The following is a 22590-nucleotide window of genomic DNA, read 5'->3' on the forward strand; positions in this document are numbered from 1 at the left end:
AAAATTGTTATTGCTAAACATTTGTTAAAAAGTACTGTCTCCTGTTTGGGTCAGGTGTGGTTACTACAATAATGTTAACTAAGACTAATAATTTGCTTAATGACATATCAGATTTAAGAACTGACAAAAGATGGTCATTGACTGTGAAGCAAAGCATAATAATGACATTTCACCTTGTAGAGGGAAATGTAAGGAGGAAAATAATTAACATATTTACCAATTTTGTTGTTTGGGTAATAATTGACCTATATCACACATTTGAATTGATAATTTCAAATGATTGTTATTTCATTATTAACTGAAATAACAAATGATTGTTATTTCATTATTAATCATTATTAACTGACATCTTCTCTGGTATAAAGAGGAGGAAATCTCTGAAATTATCAATTTTTATTAGAATCTCAACTCCTTCTGTACCAAAGTGTGTGATCTTTGGAAAGTCATCCGAAATATTTAAACTTCAATTTCCTCACTTACAAAGAAAGGATATAGTTGGGATCACCTGATAGGATTTTTTTGCATTTTATATAATCTATCTAGGACTACAGAACACTAAGACCAACACATGATACATGGTAAATCTGTATAAAATATTTTGGTTTTGATTTTTATCTACACTAATTTATTGAATTTATATCTGTATCTCTAGAATTATGTTTACAATTTGGTTCAATTCAGCAGGACAACCACTGGGAAAATGTTTACCTTGAGAATTTTTCATTATGTCACAGTTCTGAAATGAATGAACCATGATTATAGTGTGCACATTGTGTGTGTGTGTATTCCAATTCCTTTCCCCTATTAACATTGTATATGAGTTCTCAAAATCCACTGCTTTTTTAGGTATTAGCTTTTTTCCCTAGAATGCCTTCATGCTAGTGACACTAAAAATTAATAAATTTTATACCTTTTCTTCTGTTAATCTTCCTATTTTTTATAGGCCCACTTATGAAACCTAGGAGAGTCTAAGGAAAATCCTTTCCTACACTATAATATACATTCTTTCCTATCCAATAATAAACAATCATGTACACTCTCTTCATATCTTACAGATCACTTTTTATTACAAGGTACCGCTCCCTCATAAATGTTAGCATTCCACATATATTCCTGGACAATGATTCACTTAGTTTTGATGTCTTAATATCTCATATACCCTGTCTGTAATAATTTCCAAGTGGTTGAAAGAGGAAAATGGCCACCCAGGGAGACAATATCAAATCAACTAGGAGCTTTCAGAGACTGGAGACATATATTGAGGCCCCCACTGCTTCCCATTCCTACCAAATTTCAGTACTTCTCAACAATCCCTGCTACCACCATTCAGTTCATAATTCTCTTTGAACGTATACAGCTAGAAGAGAAGAGTGGAAGAAACAAGCTGGACACTATCACCAAGTAAGGATCTCACACCTCCCAGGAGGATTAAAAACTTATACAGACATGGAGACTGAAGGATCTGGTTTACCAGGCAGCCAAACTACTCTACAAGGTCCATCTCAAAGGCCATTTGTTCAGTGATATTTTCCCTGGTGCGCCCTATTCTCCTTCTTTCTAAAAATTCAGAAACCTTATTTATACTTTCCTAGGACATAATTTGTTTTCTACTATTAATTGTAGTCTCTAATAAATAAGACATCTTTCCCTTCTAGACTTTGGTGCACTGTATATAATAAGTGATTAATAAATGAGTGGAGTAAAGAGCAAATGAATATCAAATATCAACATTTGGATCATATCTAAACCACTTAGACAACCTTGTGCTTCAGAGCTCTATCCATATTCTGTCATTTGGCTATGTGCTCATAAGCTCTAATATTGGACAACTTTTTGACATTTTAGACAGGATACAAACTTATTGGTGCTTTGGCTTTATCTTTTTGACCATGAAGTTTTTGATCATGATCTGGGTGTCACTGTTATATTTCAGGATCCCAGGTATGCCATATGAACAGAAACCAGTTTTTAGCATTTTGATACTATCTTCTTAGCTCTGGGAATTTTCTAGTAACATCTGTCCTTAGTTTCCCTAACAATTTAAGCTCTTAACACTCACATTTTGGGTGTGCTCAGTAACTTTAAACTCCCCTCCTTCCTTATTTTAAACCAGTTCATCCATGTTTGAAGCATATCATTCAAATAAAAAATTTTAAATCACATGATTTGCCTAATTTTATCTTTTAGGGTATTTTTATTTCTCATATTATGAGCAGACTTTAAAAACACGGAATTTAGAGGTACCTTAAAATTATTCCTTCAACTTACAGGTTTCCCTTATTGAAGTATAATTTAAATGTACCCTGAAACTCCATAATTACAAAGCATATGTGTCTTTTTTAGGACCTAGCAAAACTTATGAACTATTCTTCTGTGAAAATTGTAAAGAATCTCAGATATTTAGAACTAAAAGAAAAAAAACTTCAAAGGCATTCCAAAGCAGCTCTGTTCTTTCCACATTACATCCAAAAAAACTATCACCCACTGCTAATAACTGTGTATACCAGCCAACTTCATCTACCAACAAATGTATTCACTCACAGCTCCTTTCAACAGAGTTCTAAGTGAGTTTAATTTAGTGTGGTTTAATGGCTGAAGTCTAAATGATTTTTGTATTTAAAGGCTATAAGCACAAGAGAGTTGTCATATCTATTCTGATTCATTCTAATGGCAAGTACAAACATGAATTACAGAGCTGGTGTGAAAAGATACTCTAGAGATCATTTAGTTCAGACGCTATATTTTCCTTTGGGGAAAATTATGTCCTCAGCACAGTAAAGTGTCATCCTTTTCCTCTCTTGCACAAATTTTTTTTTTTTTTTTAAATAGAGGCATGCTTTATTTATTTATTTGTTTGTTTGTTTTTTGTTTATACATGCACTGGGTACAGTCAGAAGTGCGGGAGGGTGAGAGAATTCACCAGAGCCAGAGTAGGAGCAGAGCAGGCAGAAGGACCGAAGTACACTGCTGAGGGGAGCAGCGGGCGGCAGGAGAGGTCTGCGCGCCATGTGAGACCCTCCTCCGGTGGCCGGGGAGCAGCCGGGGATCGAACCGGCGCCACAGAGGCCGCGGGCAGCTTCGCAACCCAGCGCTCAACCACTGCGCCACTGGGGAGGCCCTCTTGCACAAATTTGAAGTTAATTCTTCTCTGTATTCTCAGTTGTAATTTTCAATTTAAAATAAAAAACTATTGAAGGTTGATAGAGGTGTGCTATCTAAAACACAAAACTGAGAGAGAGAGAGAGAGAGAGAGGCACACATGCTAGGAATCCAAGATCTTTTTAGCTGTTAGTCTTATCATGCTGTGTGATGAGCCTGTGAATGCAAAGTATCATAAAATGGCAACATAACCTGAACATGGAAATGTCATTGTTAAATCTGCAGACAGAGCCAGAGTGAGGAAAAATATACTCCCCAAAAAATCAAATGAAAAAAAATCAACTTAAAAAAAAAATGTAAAACTGTAATAGTGAAAAGAAGAGGGAAAAACAAACTTCTTTCCCTCATTATCTCTCTCTCCTATTCATTTAGGAAAGGAAGGTCTTTGCTTTTTGTTTTGTTTTATTTATTTATTTATTTAATCTTTTAATTGAGGTAACATAGTGTCCCCCTATCAAGTATTGCCACCATAATAATACACCCACACCAAATCATCCACAGTCCACCACCATAATCCATTGTGCTTCCTTCTGTCTCTTCTCTTATCCCTTCTCACATTTTCCAAGTCTGGAGACTTCAGTCTATAGTTAGCTTTCAAGGGTTAGTTTTTAAGCTTGTTTTAAGCTTGTTTTTAGTTTAGTTTCTGTATATTCCATATATTAGTGACACCATCCAGTATTTATCTTTCTCCTTCTGATTTATTTCACTCAGCATTTTCCTTTCCAGCTCCAAACATGATGCCACAAATGTATTAAGCAACTGGGATTTCAACAAACTGAAAAGCATCCGCATAGTAAAAGAAACTATAACTAAAAGGAAAAGACACTCAACTGAATGGGAGACAATATTTGCACACACACATCTGACAAGAGTCTATTAATGAAGATCTACAAAGAACTCACACAACTCAATAAAAACAAAAACAAGGAGGGTTCTTTCAAGTTTAAATAATGTCAACAACAGTTCAAGTTGAAAGGAGAAAATGTATCTGTCCAATTTTTATTCTATACAGGTTTCTTTCTAACATTCACTGAGAGTCATCCAACACTCTTTGGCATTTTCACCTTTATTTCTGTTACTGAACAGAATCATAAGGTATTAATATTTATAAAATCTGTTGTGAAAAAGACTTGGGTTTGAATACTGGTTTGCCACTTAATAGCTATTTCACTTTGGAAAATTCTTCTATCTCTATGCCTCAGCATCCATATTGCAAAATAGACATGAGAATAATAACTGCTTCATAGGATGGCCCTCATAATTAAATGGAATCACAGTAGATTTTGACAATTCTATTGCATATATAGTATTTTAATTAAAAAATGTTTAGACTTCAACCACTATACCATACTGAAATAAACCTACCAAGCTAATCTATGTAAAGAACTTATAATACTATGACATAAAACATGCTAGTTAAAATTATTTTTAACTCAGAGTTGTTAAGATTAAGATAATATAAATATTACTGAGTACAGTGGCTGACAACCATTAGAACTCAAAAAACATAGGTTTTTTTCATTATCATCACCATTACTATCATAGGCATTATCTTTAATTACCTCTGCCAAATATTTTTCCCATCAAAGGAAATAAAAGCAGCCTCCAGCAAATACCATATCTTCAAAACTGTGGCACCCACAAAAATTTACGAACTAGAGAGAAAGATGGAATGGACAAGGGAAAAAAATAGAAATGGGGACATAAAGTGCTAAATTGAATCACAAAGTTTCCAGTTGGACTAACAAGTTATAAAATCCTCCTAGAGTGGAACTCAGGACTGGCTGACTTTATGACTCCACCTCAGTTCATGTGCCGCTAGCCTAAGGGCCAAAAACTAAGCATTTACCCATGAAAGTAAATTTATTGTCTCATGGCAGGAAACAATATACCAATGACATCAAGCAAGCTCTCAAAAATATTTCTTAAATAAAATAAAGAACATTACTAGGGAAATCAAAATCTCCTGCAGTTTGATTAAATCAAGAACTGGTTAAGATCAAATCAGGCTCATTCCTTTTAATGCTATGTTTTGTTTTTCAAATTTCCAAGGAGCCTTGCTTTGGAAATTATAATTTATTCATCAGAGAGATGTTACATTAACATTACAGTGTGTGAACTGCTAGCTTTTCACTATGCATAAGAAAAGATGCAAGGTACAAAAGAAACAAAAATTGCTTACATTTGTATTAAGTTATATAGTCTAAATACAAAAATGGGGAAGCAGATATCTACAGCTGGCATTGTTTGGCATACCAGTTTCTGAAAACAATAGAGAAAGTCAAAAGTACATGAATCACCATATGTAAGTGCTTTTCCTTTGACAAATATAATTTATGAATAACTTAAACCTGTGCTCTGTAAATTCTACTGAAGTTAATGAAGGTTGAGTTCCTAATCACATTCAAATGACTAATGCTAGAGAAATATGTATTTGAAAGATATTTTTCCCCTTATAAAAATAGTTAAATTATATATTAATTTGTTAGCATCTGGGTGGAAAGATAAAAAGACATAAATACATACTCTCTCCAAATATCTTTCCATTATTATCTGGCATCATCAGAGCAAACTGTACCTAACCTAATTGTCCAGGTAACAAGGGTCCTATTAGTTATGCCTTTTTAAATTGTTTAATCAATATTTATAAAAGTCATTCTGAAATGTATTATACACTCTTGATCATACATAATTACCAATTACCCAAGATTCTGCCCTTCTTTCAAGCTATGACCAGGGGTTTAAAGTCACATATCATGTGAGCTTGCAGTTACTTAAATTCTCAATGGTACAAAGAACAGAGAGGGGGAACTAGGATAATCTGAGGATGCTCAGAGTTGGGCAGAACCGTTGTCTCCACTGTTGGTGCAGAGCATCCTCTCTTTTCTACCAGCTGCAGTTTACTTACTCTCTCCTACCCACTTTGCTGTTAAGTCTTCCTTCCTATTTCTGCTGTGTGTACTGTTTTCCTCCAAGTATCCTCCCTCCTTTCTCTAGTTCAATATTCAGTGCCAACTGTGAGTAGAACTTCTGCTTGTCACTGGTCTTCTAACAGTAAATAATACTGACACATTCTTCTGCCCTTACAAAGTTTAAATTCCTGCCTCGTTTGCATATGTCCTTGAAGCTTATTTTTTCTTCTCTTGATTCTCCAGTTAACTTTGGCAACTTTGATTCTATGGTTACCATCAATCAACAACAGAAACTCTTTTTCCTGCTGGGTAAGCCAAATCATTCTTTATTTTCTGGATTAGAATGTCCAAATGATACTTTTTCATCTTGGTTTCTACTCCAGCAAAAAAAAAAAAAAAAAAAAAAAGATGACGTGTCTCATGTTTGGAAGTGAACAGCAGAACTTGCAAAGGGAGAACTTGGAGGCCAGTTTGTGACCCAAAGTTCATAGCTCACTTCTATGTAACTGGGTTTGTGAGGTTGGAGGGAAAATAAGTGAATAGAACACACTTTGGTTAAGTTTTGAGTCCTCCATATTTATCAATGTGGACAAGAATTAGTGGTGCTTGAGGAATCACACAGCTTTCCATAGTGGTTGGACCAGTTTGCACTCCCACCAGCAGTGCAGGACAGTTCCTTTTTCTCCACATCCTCCCGGACATTTGTTGTTGCTAGCTTTTTGAATATGTGCCATTCTCACTGGTGTAAGATGGTATCTCATTGTAGTTTTGATTTGCATTTCCCTGATTACAGGTGATGTTGAACATTTTTTCATATGCCTGTTGGCCATTTGCATTTCTTCTTTGGAGAAGTTTCTTTTTAGCTCCTCTGCCCATTTTTTGACTGGATTATTTTCTTTGTTTTTGTTGAGTCTTCCTCATCCTATTAAAGATAGAGCTTCCATATGATCCAGCAATTCCACTCCTAGGTATTTACCCAAAGGACACAGAAACATTAATTCAAAAGGGCACCTGCACCCCTATGTTTATAGCAGCACTGCTTACAATAGCTTAGCTATGGAGACAACCCAAATGCCCAAAGACAGATGACTGGATCAAGAAGATGTGATACATATACACAATGGAATATTACTCAGCAATCAAAAAAGATAAACTCATGCAATTTGCAGCAACCTGGATGGAGCTGGAAGGATTCATGCTCCGCAAAATAAGCCAGAAAGAAAAAGAAAAATACCAGATGGTCTCACTCAGAGCAGGGATTTAGAAAACCTAAATAAGAGACCAGGAAAAAGACTAACTATAATAAAGTAAAAATCAAAATCAACAAGCAACTATAAACAATAGACACACTACAGGATCATGGGAGGGGAGATGAAAGATTAGGGTCAAAATAAGGGGAGTGCAATTGTATGGGGGATATAACCAAAATGAAAATGCATGCATTGTGCAAAAATGAAAAATGATTTAAGAATTACATATAGTAAAATATTAAAAAATAGGGCCTCCCCGTTGGCGCAGCAATTGAGCGCTGGGCTACGAAGCTGCCCGCAGCCTCTGCAGCGCCAGTTTGATCCCTGGCCACCAGTGAGGGTCCCACATGGCGTGCAGACCTCTCCTGCCGCCCCTGCTGCTCCCCTCAGCAGTGTATTTCGTCAGTCTGCCTGTTCTGTTCCCCGCTCTAGTTCTGGTGAATTCTCTCACCCTCCCACGCTTCTGACTGTACCCAGTGCTTGTATAAACAAATAAATAAATCTTTAAAAAATAATAAAATAAAATAAAAAATAAAATATTAAAAAATAAATAAAAACTTTTTTTTTCTAAAAAAAAAAATATTTAGTGGTGCTTTTCCCTCTCCTTTAACCTAGGGAAAGGGGACTTTAGTGGCACCACTTTGAAAGACTGATAGTTATCTTTTGGAATGCAGGAAGCACTCTAACCTGACTTATTATTCACCCATGAGAGAACTAATGAGCAAAAGATTTCCAGACACCTGAGCAATGAGAGATTGCTGCTAGGCAGCCTACATTGGTCAGGCTGTTTGTGAAGAAGGAGTCATTTGGTCTGGTTCTCCTCAGACCAAATGTGAGGCTTGATAGAGAATGGACTGCTTTGGGATTATCTTCAGTTAATTCAAAGAGAGTTTCCTAGAAGTGTGTGAAACCCTCAGCAGCTAGAAAGAGCCTTGTGAAGACTGAAGGGGCAGTCACTGGCCAGAGAAGACTCATTCAGTCTCTCACACTGAAGCAGGGTATGTAGAACCTGCTTCAATGCACTGTGTCAGAATCTGCCACTGTCGCAGTGTCAGTGCTTGATCACAAGGGCAGAACCAGGATAAACAAGATCTTCCTGCCCTTTCCTTCTCCCACCCACCTTCAATCTGGTAGAACAATAAAAAGCTCTGTGAATAGGGGTCTCCCTGGTGGTGCAAGGGGTGAACTCGTGGCACAGCACTATGAAGCTATCCACAGCCTCTGCAGAACGAGTTCGATCCCCGGCCAGGGAGGTGACCCACATGGCCCAGCAGACCTCTCCTGACTCACCTGCTGTTCCCCTCAACAGTGTATTTCAATCAATCCACCTGTTCTACTCTCCACTCTGCCTCTGAATACTCTCATCCCCCACACCTCTGGCTGTACCCCAGTTCTTCTATGTATAAAAAAATAAATCTTAAAAAAAATTTCAAAAAAGCTCTGTGAATAAGTGGAGTTAGAAGTACTAGTCAAGGAGAAGGTAAAGAAGGGGACTGCAAACCCAGATCCTTTCCTACCACAGGCAGTCCACATAAGAGACCCAAGCTGAGAGAGTGGGGAAAGATTTCACCTCAAATGAAGATGAACACTGATTGTTACCCTGAAGTGGACACATCACTACTAAGATCATTTTGTGACAAAAAGTGAATAGCTATCCTTTTATGTCCTAAGAATGACCAGATGACGATAACAGAAAAAATACATATTAGTCTCTTCCCCTGGTTCCTGGCACAGAGCTCCTAAAACTCATAATTTCCTAAGAGATAAGAGTACTTAGAACTTCTTTTGTTCCAATGAGGTGACTCTGGGTGAGCTCTTAGTTGGCTCCTGGATGTGGGTTGGTCACCAGAAAGACTATGCTCTAATTCAAAGTTGGAATATTCAGCCCACCTTCCATTCTCCAAAAAGGGGGAAAGGATTAGGAATAGCTGATCACTGATCATGCCTTCATGAAGAAGTCTCCATAAAATCCCAGTAGTACTAGATTCAAAGAGCTTCTAGGTTAATGAACACGTTCACCAACCAGGCAGGAGATGCACTCAACTCCATGGGGACAGATGTTCCCATGTTCAGGCACCACCTCAGATCTCGCCCCTGTACCTCTTCGTCAGACTGTTCATCGAATAAAGAGGGTTCATTTGAGTCTATTACTAAAATGAAAAAACTAAAGCTCAAAGAGATTAACAGAAAGTAGCAAATATAGGAATAAATCTTGGAAATTCCAACTCAGACTTGTACTCATTTCATTAAACCATTCAATTCTTATCAGGAAAAATTATGCTTGTTTAAAGAACTTTTCTCAACAAAGCTTAATGTGGGGAAAGCCTGATGTGTAGGCAACCACTTTTTTAAAACACTAGAGAACAAAAACAACTGAGTCATTATAAATTTGTACTAATTAAAATGATAAGTGCTCTCATAATTGCACAGATAACTGTGCCAATCCACTTTTCCATTCATTAGTGGTCTAAAATCTGAGCTACCATATTCTCAAGATCACTCTTTAAACTCAATATCCTCTCTATTTTTCCATTATTATTGTTATTTTTATACAACACAGTAAAAAATACCTTATGTAAATATCATAAATACATTTGTAATCTATCCCTTGAACTTACTTAATACATTTGTTTTTCCATTTTATTCATCCATAAAATAACAATACTCTTAATATTAATAATGTTAATAATTAATATTAACACTAGCTCTTCTATTACATTGACTATGAATAATACATATTTTGCTACTGAATTTTTCCAGCAGTAATGAAGTATAATTGACAAATAAAATTATAAAATATTTACGTGTACAAAACGATGACTTAACTGTGCATGCACTGTGAAAGGAATCCCTCACCAAATGAATTAGCACATTCACCCCTTCATATATTTACTGGCTTGTTTTTTTTTTTTATTTTTGGTGAGAACATTTAAGTTCTACTCTCTTATACAATGCCATGTTATCTACCATAATCATTATGTTATGCATTACATGCTCAAATCTAATTCATGTTATAACTGAAGGTTCGTACCCTTTACCAACCTCTCTCTATTTCCACACTCCCTAGCCTCAACAACCTTTCTTTCTTACTTCTGTTTCTATAAGTTTGACCTTTGTTTTTAAGATTCTACATATAAGTAATAACATGCATGATTGGTCTTTCTCAGATTTATTTCATTTATCTTTACTATTAAATTAATCTTTACAAACATATAGAGATCACCACCCAATGTACATTCTCAATGTATAGTTAATGCAGCTTCGATACACCAATGCCAAAGATAAGAATACTTACACAAAGCATTAAATCCTTAATATTTTAAGAATTCTTTAAATTTAAGAAAAGAGTTCATAGCTTCTCTGTAAGCTAAACTCTCAGAAAGAACGTTATCATCCTCCTCGAGAAGACTCTCCCCAATGCATATTGAAAGGAAGGTAAACAGAGAGAAATTTCTTCAGTATTGATAGCATGCCTTAAAGGTCTCCCTGTCTGATTCTACCAAATAACAGTTTGTGTTTTGTCTTGTAATTATTAATGCCTCCATTTATACTTGCAGCTCAAACATGTCTAAAAAAGGAATTTACTAATGGTTGGACTTTCACTTTATAAACCAACTCCAGTTATCCAATGCCCCTGCATTGCTAAGTCCAAATTCTGAGTTTAGTGAAGGACATCCATTTGATTTTTATTTGTTTCCTATAGGAATGATAGTTGCCAGGGAGAAGGAAGCAGAAATATCTGGCCACCTTTGGTTTTCATGAGAGATACAACTTATCCCGACACTTCAACTTTCTACTAACAATTGGGTAAAAGGAGTCAAACTTCTGTTTATGAAATAAATAAACTATCGGAAGTATGGTGACCATAATTAATTCTGTATTGCTTATTTCAAAGTTGCTAGGAGTGTATATCTTAAAAGGTTTCATTACAAGAAAAGACTTCTATGTCTGGAGACTGATGTAGTTAACATTACAGACATTCTGGTAATACTTTCACAATATACATAAATCTAGAACCCTGTTATACATATGAAACTGATAAACTATTAAATGTTAATTATTCCTCAATAAAAAATATAAAGTAAAAAATAAAAACCAAGATTTGTACCCCCCAAAATTTTTAACCCTAGCAAATATACACTGTGGCATGCATTTTTGTCAACACACTAAGCTTCTAAAGAATAACAATCTTCCCCAGCATGCCTAGCACCACATCTGGCACCAATAGGGGCTCAGTAAATAATTAGTGTCAGCCCACTACTCAACTTTAAACTCTTTAAGGTCAAAGAACTTATTCTTTAGTCACCTCACTTTCCATTTGCAAACTACTACCAAGCGATCTTTTGTTACTCCTTCTTCTTTACATTAGCTATTCATTGATAGTTGGTGACATCTATTGACACTATATACCTTAAACATTTTCTGATTCATTCCATTTCATATTCCAACCTACCACCAGAGGGATTTTTCTAAAATATAAATCTCCCTAAAATCCACCAATAATTAACTGACTAATATATGAGGGTTACCAATGTCCCTCAAAGACAGGAGAATATCTCACAGCTATGATGCCCTAACTCACAGCTCTTCTTCCCACAAGTCCAGTGGCCTCTCCCATGACCAGTAAACAAAGTAATAATAACAGATTTTTTATTGATTATGTTTATTTTTAATTGAGACTATTTTTCAGAGCAGTTTAAAGTTCACAGCAGAGTTGAGAGAAAGGCACAGAGATTTCCTGCATATACTGCATGTCCCCACACATACATAGCCTCTTGCGTTATCAACATCCCCCACCAGAGTGGTACATTTGGTATAGTTGATGAGCCTACACTGACCCATCAGTGTAGACAGTGTAGACAGATTACATTACAATTGTACATAGATTACATTACAATTCACTCTTGGTGTTTTCTATTCTGTGAATGACAGGTAGCCATCATTACTGTCTCATATACAGTATTTTCCTGTCCTAGATAGAAATCCTCTGTGCTCTGCTTACTTGTCCCTCCCTCTAATTCCTTAATACCTGGCAACCACAGAACATTTTCACCATCTGACATAATTATTTTTCCATAGTGTCATACAGCTTGAATTATAACATATAAAACCTTTCAGATGGACTTCTTTTACTAAGTAATATGCATTTGTTTCCTCCATGTTGTTTTTCTCCACTATGACTTGATAGCTCATTTCTTTTGAGCACTAAATAACATTCCATTGTATTGATGAACCAGATTATTATGCATTATCATGGATTCAGAGATAATGTTTTTCACAATGTATTTTATATTTGTGAGTTTTAAATCAGATGTTAAATATATTTTTATAATAAATTTTCTGCATCCTATGCATAAATGACATAAAATCTAAGACAAATCTAAGAATATCAATATATCTAAAAACATTGGTTCATTTAAAAAAACAAATTAAAAAATTCACCTTATCCTTGTAAATTCTACAGCATTCACAGCACAAATGATAGGCTATGAATAATTTAATGTCTTGACCTTTAACCTTTAGATATAAGAAGCAAATTTACACTGGTTTAACAGCTTTAAGTGAAAAAGAGCTGTTCATGCTGCAGTATGCCTGGAAAAGAAACCAGTAGTTAGCATTTTGATAGCCTCAAATAACATGGGTTAACATAAGAAAATGATCATGGAAGACATGCTTTTATTTTCTCTGGCAAGAACAATTCAAGACTCTTTCACTCACAGACTGTTCTATATATAGAAGAGAAAGTGTATTTCACAAGGCCAAAATTTCATGTTTTGTTAATACTGATAAACAGATATATAACAGATAGTGAGTGTCAAGTCCCTTCAAAGTCCAAATACTATGCAAAATATATACAGCTTTTTTAAATTCATAGATTTTTATTAAAATCACAAACATAAGCTAAAGAAAAGCATAAGCATAAAATCATAGCCTAGAATTACTCAGGGCTGCCAAGGAACATAACTGGGAGCCCATGGTAACCAAGTTATCTCCTGGCAAGGAACCCAAGCCCGTGATGACAGGGAAAGAAGTGCTTCTATGCCAGTTCAAACTCTCACTTGATACTTGCTAAGTGAATAGGAGTTCAGAGCCAAGGTGATGACTTTGCTGACTACTACAGCTCTCTCCCCCGACCTGACTTGGCCATCTATGCCACACAAGCCTAATAATCCAGAACTTTCAAAATCTATTGTATTTTCTTTAGACTACTGGTATTATGGGGACTAGAAAATTTGTGTATCCCCTGAAACTCTGAGTAGTCATTTCAAAACTACCATTTTTGTATTTGATCCAACAGAGAAAGGCTCTAATGCCTGAAACATGTCAGAGAACTTAACATTTTTTAAGAGGTTTTTTGTTGTTGTTGTTGTTGTTAATAGAATAGGATGAGCACTCTCTGAAACAAACTAAGAACAATTCTACCTAAGATTGAAGATGGCATTTATTAGAGGACACACAGGGGCTTCTTTGAATAGAGAAAATATAGGAAGTGAGATAGAGAAAGAGAACATATGTATGTTTTGGAAGTAGGGGAAGAAATGTAACAAATCACTCAGCTTTGTGAAATCACTTTAGCTTTATAAATCTATTAAATACTTCTGAATGCTCTTTGAGGGTGCTCAAGCTTCCTTCTAATCAAACAGCTAAGATGCTTACATAAGTGATAACTTTATTTTCCACAGATAGAACTTCCTTCTAGTTATAACAGAAAACAAATTTTCACTCAGTTCAAAAGATACACAATGCCCAAAACAACTAGGTGGGAATGACACTAAAGGATCCAATTATTTTTAAAACCAAACATCAAAAAATTTAAAAGACCTCCCTGGTTGCGCAGGCAGTTGAGCGCAGCGCTGTGAAGCTGTCCGCAGCCTCTGCAGTGCTGGTTCAATCCCCGCCGGCCATGGAGCAACCCACATGGTGCGGCAGACATCTCCTGGCTGGCTCGCTTGCTGCTCCCCTCAACAGTGTATTTCTTCAATCTGCCTGTTCTGCTCCCTGCTCTGTCTCTGGTGAATCCTCTCACCCTCCCACACATCTGGCCTATATCCTGGTTCATGTATAAATAAATAAATTTAAAAAAAAGTTTAAAGATATATTAAACACCCTATTAAGAACTACTTTTTAAATCCATGGCATAACAAGTTTTCAGCCATAAAAGTTATAAAAGAAAATTATGTAAAAAAAAAACACACATTTTATCATTATCTCCAGAAATACCAGGCCCTTCTCCATTTTCCTAGTTTGTTATTGTCTTTCGAAAGTCTGTCATAAAGATAGGGGAAGTGTCCAAACTGAAATGGCATCCCAGATTGGAGGAAAAGCTATTTTCTTTCACACCCTCATCTTGTATAAAGGATTAATTTATTTTTGTGAAAATTATAAAATAAGTCCATTCTCTTTCACTGAATTTTGTAAATGAATCAAATGTTAATTCTTCAACAATTAACTCAAATAATCCCTCAAGATTTCAGTGGGGTCTTCTCTGTTTACTTTATATAAAACAGACCTATCCACATACTATTCTACAGCTTACTTATTTCTTTCAAGTCACTTACAATTTTCTGGAATTGTCTACTTATTATTACTAATTTTTAATACCTGTCTTCACCACCCAGAAGGAAAGCACCTATATCCACAGACCCCTCGCCTTCATCACCTGTGTATTCCTGCTGTATGCACAACCACTGACACATGATGAAGGGTGACTCAATGCTGATGGAAGAATTAAATGGTAAAACTGAAAAGACTGCTAAATAAAATTATTAAAAGTGTGTAGGTTTTTCTACCTCTTATTTTTGTTTCATTTTTCTTACAGAATCATTTTGGGTTGATTAACTAAATATTGCCTCAGTTTCTTTGTTTATTTGACTTAATTTTAAGACAAAGCAAAATAATAAATGGTGATACCTAGACACAGAGACACGACCTTTGGCCCATAAGGATTGTACTGACAGTAATTTAAAAAAAATTTTTTTAAAGATTTATTTATTTATATAAGCACTGCGTACAGTCAGAAGTGCGGGAGGATGAGAGAATTCACCAGAGCCAGAGCGGGGAGCAGAGCAGGCAGAAGCACCGAAGTACACTGCTGAGGGGAGCAGCAGGTGACAGGAGAGGTCTGCGCGCCATGTGGGACCCTCCTCCGGTGGCAGGGGAACAGCCGCGATGGAATCCGCGCTGCAGAGGCTGCGGGCATCTTCGCAACCCAGTGCTCAACCGCTGCGCCACCGGGGAGGCCCTGTACTGATAGTAATTTAAAAAAAATTGGGTCCAACAAATATTTCAAATTAAACTTATTAAACTTATTTCAAATCATGGTAGAGTGACTAACTTTGCATTTAACTAAAAATACTGTAAAGGTCTATGTCTAAGAACTTCTGTACCTTTCCTTTCTAAGCACACATGTAATAGAATTAGAATTTGAGAATTTAAGTATATATTGTTTAAAAATTTAAATAAGTATCTAAAAACCAGTTAATTGCTTCTAGTGATAAATTGAAGTACAATATAATTCCTAACAAATCACAGAAACCCCAAGTATTTTTTAAAAGAAAAGAATAGCTCTTCAGTTTAGAAGCATCCCCTTCAGCCTTTGTCAAGTATAATGTTTGGGAATAACATCACCTAAATTACTCAAAAAATCAAATTTTTTCGAACAGCCTTAACAAAATTTTAACAAATGCACTGTGATGAAACCATGCTCATTCATTAAAGGGTTTACTCTTTTGTCCCCAGTATCTAGAAGAAAGGCAGGAAAGAGCAGATTTAAAAATGCACAAATAATAAAAGTACATTAAAATCCAATATATCAATCACAATATAATAAAGCTTACAGTGATCTAGAGAATTTTAAGGTGTTGCCCAAGCCTTTTTTCTTTTATATCCTTCCAGTTTTCCTTCCCAAGGTCTTGAAATGTGTTTTTATTGTTTCTTCTTGTCTTTAAATCTATACCTTTGTGCTGCTCCCATAACCACTGACCGAACCTGTATCCTCAGAGATATTTCAAGACTGTTGGCTTAAGACAAGATTCATTTTCCTTCCTTCTATTTAAGGAAATCAGGTTTGTCTTTCTCAGATCATGTTCATCAGAAATTAAAAGGCTCCCCATATCTTACCAGATAATTCTATATCGTCTAAGTAAAGGAGGAAAAAGCACACACTGACAATTTGTTCCATCTCTCTGGAGAACTAAGGAGCAGGTCTGTCTTACAATAGCGAAGGCACAGATGCAAAAGTCACCAGGTGTGTTGGCTGAATACTCAGTAAACAGTCTTGTCCAGAATGAGAGGTGAGGATGAAGACATAATGAAAAAACCAGGGATGAAAAGGTTTAGATGGAGAGTTATGTGCTTGTTTTACCAGACAAGAAGAAGCCTTTGAAGGTTTCTGAGAAAAAGGTGAATGTTATCCATACTCATCATACAATTTTCAGGAAGGGGAGCTTGAGTAAAGCATCCAAAATGTACATACAATTAGATGATGGTAGAGTGGGTAAACTTCCGATTAGAGTTATAAATAAAATTAATCTCTAGATTCAATGTCTCCTTAATCATAATCCTCACTAGAACTTTTCAGCGAAATAGACAAATGTATGACATTGGTATCAAAAGTCAAAGAACCTAGACTAACTAAAGATACTGTGGGAAAAAAAGTAAAATTTAGTACTTAGACTACCTGATTTCAACTTAATATACAGGCACTATAATCAAGACAGTGAGATGTTGGCATAATTATGGACAAAAAGATCAATGGAACAGGATAGAAACTTCAGAAACCAAATCATACTTACATGGTCAATTGATTTTTGGCAAAGTTTTCAAAGTAATTTAATAGGGAAATGACAGTCCCTGCAACAAAGGATGATGGAAAACCTGACAAACAATTTGGGGGGAAAAATTAATATCAACTATTACTTTCTGTCACACACAAGAAAATCAACTTAGAATTGTTGACCCTGGGTATAAAAGCTAAAACTGTTAAACTGTTACTTAAAAAAAGATTTTTTTGTGATATTAAGTCTCAAAGCACAAACTAAAAGAAAATAATTGATAAAATAGATTTCTTAGGATTAAAAATTTTGTTCTGTAAAACACCTAATTAGTAAAACAAAAAAACTGTCCATAAATGGAGAATAACTTGTCTTGCATTCCATATAGTCAACTTAAGATTGCTGAAGACGATACAAACAATTCCTACAACTCAGTAGTAAGCAGAAAAATAATTCAAAATTGGAACAAATACTTAGACAATTCACAAAAGATATAGGAACACCTAATAAGCATATGAAAATATTCTCAAGTTACAGCCACAATGTGACACTACTACACACTCATCAGAGTGTTTTAAAATGTTGAAAATAACAAGTGTGAAAAGAATATGGAGAAAGTGAAACTATCATGCATTACTAGTGGAAATGCAAATAATATAGCCACTTTGAAAAGTTATGTGGGGGGTACCTTAAAAACTAAACAAATAATAAATACATTACTTGGTAAATTCACTCCTAGTTATTCACACAAGAAAAATGAAAAATGAAAAGCTGAAATTTATATGTATATCTCACAGAAGCATTATTCATAATAGTTAAAAAGTATAAACAATCAAAATATCCATCAGCTTACCAATGGAACATTTATTATATCTATATCATGATCTATATATGCCAACAAAAAAGAGAAAAATATGAGCACACAGCAACACAGATGAAGCTCAAAAACATTATGCTAAATAAAAGAAGCCAAACCAGGAGACTATGCACTATGTAATTCCACCCATACAAAAAAAGTAGAAAATGCAAAACTATAAGGTCAGTGGCAGATATGGTTTTGACTGTTGCCAGGGGTAAAGAGAGAAAAGGAAACTTTCTAAGATGAGGTGAGGAAACTCTTGTGTATCCTGATCATGGTGATTTCATGACTGAAGACAACAAACTTCAACAAACTATACACTGAAAAACGGTAAACAGACAATTATAAATCAGAGACATACTGCAGAGGAGGAGGAGGGAGAGGCATCAGAGGGAGGGAGGAAGGGAGGAACACAGGGGACTGAGGTGATGGTGCACAGGTGCATTGGTGAAGGAAACTCTATGGGGACTACACCTGAGGGGGTGGGGGGAAGAAAACATTGTTTAAAAATGAACAATGATGTAAAAGAAATTTTAAAATTACTAAAAAAAAAAAAAAGACGTAAATTTTTTTTAATTACACAAAAATCAAATATAAAATTAAAAAAATGGTAAATTTTAGGTAAAACTGATGAATTAAAAGTAAGTAATGCATTATAAACAAAAAAAAAGACAAAAACAATACTGTATCATTGGTCCTAATCATGAGAGAAAGTGTCATTTGTACATATCAGGATTGAAAATGTAACTACCCCCTCCATTCCCTATATATTTCAAATGGATTTTACAAGAACCTTCCCTCCTAACCTCATCCACTTATACCTTTTTGGGAAGATTTGAAATCTATGGCTAACACCATGGTACCAGTGTGTCCCAAACTCACAACTCTATAAAGAAAATTATCAGCTTTTATCTGATACCCCCTAAAATCCTAATTTACACTTCAAATATAATAAACATTTTAGATTCTGCCTAAATTGCTTAAACATTATCTCTAAGTCTGGATATTTAATCTGGCAGCAAATAATTATCTTTAAAAATCTTGGTGAATGAGATTTTTTATCTTCATATCTTGTAAAATATTTAGCCAAGTTCCTTGCAAGTAATTAAGTCCCAGGAAATGGTTGTTCAAATTTTCCTTAATATGATTGTTTTACGACTTAAATGTTAGTAGGAAAGAAAAGTATTGCATGTTTATTATTTCTAAATCTCAGAAAAGCAATAAATAAGACCTGCTCTTTTTCAAATACTGGTGTGGACTTAGAAAGATACTGAACAACTCAAGGATACTAAGGGACAGCCTACCTAAAATAGGGTGGTGCTTAGAAACTTTGAATAGCCTGGGGTAATCTTATTTGTTTATGAATTGCAGTGAGTAGCACTTTAGTCAATCTATCTCTACACAATGTGGCTATTCAGATAGTTTGGTAATTTATGTTATTGCTTGTAATTCCCATCAAGGACTGTGTTAAGCTAATAAATTTCTCAATATGAAATTCTAAATGTCGACTTTAATTCAATTCTCCAAATAAGTCAGCAGCGATTCTGTTAGGGGTTATTATAGGAATAGCTATTTAACAATGAACAAGAATATTGTTCCTGCCCCTTAAGAGTTCAGTGAAAAAGAATAATAAGAAATTTGAACAAATAAGTAATAAGCCCTATGATATTAGTAAATGCAGGATGCTTGAATGTCACAATGGAGGTACTCATAACCTAGTCTTGCAGCTCAGGAAGGTTTCAGAATATGACTTATGTAAAGTGAGACTTTACAGAGGAAATGGCTGCTCTATAGCCGCAAGAGAGAGTATGAACTGTTCATGGAACTTCAAGAAGGAAATAGAAAAGGATATATTCATGGAGTGAAGAAAGTCTCTATTGTGTTATAGAACACTTAGAATAAAAGGTTTTGTACATGGTACATTAGGCTCAATCAGTCGGAGATGACATTTGACTTCACATTTTTATAGAGATACTATGACTATTTTGATACAGTGATTTGTTTTTCATGAATTACCTTGTCTGTGTTCTAAGTGATTTTTGTACTTGAGGGCTGAATGTGGGTGGAATAACATTTCAAACAGTTAAAATTATATACACTTATCTAAAAAAACAGAGGGTAGGCAAATGACAATCTTCACAATCTAGTGAACTAAATTTTCTACGTGGTTTCATGAAAATCAAATTACTTTACATATCAATACATTTAAATCCAGAGCAAAAAAGTTCTCTAAAAACATTATACGCCATAGTCACATGACTTTAAAACACAAAAATTATAAAAAGGTATATTTTAATAATTATTTATTGGATAAAAGGGATAACATATCATAAACATAATATATGAACAAGAATTTTTCTCTACACTTACCAGATTTTACCTCCTCTAGTCACATAACTAGAGGAGTTCTGAAGACTCTTTTATACACTACGTGATCACTGATTGTTATCACAGGAAATCCAGTGGAAAAAAAAAACAAAACAAAGAGTTCTCTCTCCTTCATCTGAATGGTGAATTTTAATCTTCTTAAGTCTAATGATATTACCTTTTGAGTACAAAGTAGAAGTTAAAAGTCTCCAAGATTATTTTCTCTCCAAGATATGCCAACCTAACTCTATATACACATTAATTCTCAATCTTATTGTATACAGAGTTGGACTGGCAAATCTATGCTACTACTAGATTATCTCTATGCTCATAACTAACATATCTCTATGCTCACTAACATACCTAATATCATAATAGAAATATCTATGCTCAGTACTAGATTATATCGTACTCTGGGAAGAGAATATTTTAGGTTGGCATTTGCTTCTTTTTAAAAAACTTTTTGCTAATTTTTTTTCAACAGGAAAGAAGTCATCACACTTTCAGTGTTCCAAATCTTTAGTGAATATCAATAAGAAAGTCAATGACTCAGCAATGAGGTAGCAGAAAGTTTCATGAGACACACTTCTCAAATTTTCTTATCTTAGAACTCATTTTGCCCTAATGGGAAAAAGGGGGGAATCTAATAAACAGAATCAGAAACAAAAGAGAAGTTACCACAGACATATCAGAAACACAGAAGCTAAATAGAGATGACTACAAATGTCTTTATGCTAGCTAATTCAATAATCTAGAAAAATGGACAAATTCTTAGAAATCTATAATCCTACAAAACTGTATCAGGAAGAAAGAGAGAACTGGAGCAAACCAATCACAAGCAAGGAAATTGAAAGAGTGATCAAAAGTCTCCCAAAAAACAAAAACCCAGCTCAGATTATTTCACTGGTGAGTTCTATCTTTCTGAAAGTCTTCCCAAAAATAGATAGAGGGAATGCTTCCAAACACATTCTATGAGGTAAAAATCACTCTGATACCAAAATCTGACTGATATCCCAAAAATTATATTTCCAGACAAATATCCCTGACAGATGCAAAATTTTTCAACAGAATCTTAGCACACTGAATTTGATAAAAGGTCAAGAGGATCATACATCATAACCAAGTGGGATTTATTCCAGGAATACAAGTATGTTCAACACCTGAAAATGAACCAATGTGATTCAAAACATCAACAAAGGGAAACATAAAAATCATGATCATATCATATCAAATCATGATCATATCATATCAAAAATCATGATCATATCATGATCATATCAGATTGTTAGATCTGGCCATCTTCCATTGAAAGTCAGGTCAAAAAATAAAATGTTCCAACACTACGTGATTTGCATATCAAAGACATCTTTACAGACACATCACCCAAAGCAGTGATAGTGAAGGCAAAGATCAACAGTTGGGACTACATCAAATTAAAGAGCTTCTGCACAGCAAAAGAGACAATAACAAAAACAAAGAGCAACCCCACCAACTGGGAGAACATTTTTGCACACAACACTAATGATAAAGGACTGATCACAAAAATCTGCAAAGAGCTGATGAGACTCAACAACAACAAAGAAAATAATCCAGTCAAAAAATGGACAGAGGAACTAAAAAGAAACTTCTCTGAAGAGGAAATGCGAATGGCCAACAGGCATATGAAAAAATGTTCAACATCACTTGCAATCAGGGAAATGCAAATCAAAACTACCATGAGATACCATCTTACACCAGTGAGAATGGCACATATTAAAAAAACTAGCAACAACAAATGTTGGCGAGGTTGTGGAGAAAAAGGAACTCTCCTGCACTGTTGGTGGGAGTGCAAACTGGTCCAACCACTATGGAGAGCTGTGTGGAGATTTCTGGACCTACTAAACATAGAGCTTCCACAGGATCCAGCAATTCCACTCCTAGGTGGAACACAGAAACATCAATTCCAAAGAACACCTGCACCCCTATGTTTATAGCAGCACTGTTTACAATAGCTAAGCTTTGGAAACAGCCCAAATGCCCAAAAATAGATGACTGGATCAAGAAGATGTGGTACATATATACCATGGAATATTACTCAGCATTCAAAAAAGATAAACACATGCAATTTGCAGCAACATGGATGACGCTGGAAGGGATCATGCTCAGTGAAATAAGCCAAAAAGAAAAAGAAAAATACCGGATGGTCTCACTCATAGCAGGGATCTAGAAAACTTAAATAAGGGACCAGGAAAATGAATAACTATAAGAAAGTGAAAATCAAAATCAACAAA

At 35.1% G+C, this 22590-nt stretch overlaps 1 protein-coding gene across 1 annotated transcript in view; it reads right to left on the reverse strand.

The window, feature by feature from the left end:
* PDE1A (phosphodiesterase 1A) overlaps positions 1–22590 on the reverse strand; it is a gene marked incomplete at both ends in the record, with an annotated part of 270162 nt that overhangs the window by 216847 nt on the left and 30725 nt on the right. The window lies entirely within an intron of this gene.

This window comes from Talpa europaea (assembly GCF_964194135.1).
Source record: "Talpa europaea genome assembly, chromosome: 1".
In the NCBI taxonomy this organism is placed as follows: domain Eukaryota; kingdom Metazoa; phylum Chordata; class Mammalia; order Eulipotyphla; family Talpidae; genus Talpa; species Talpa europaea.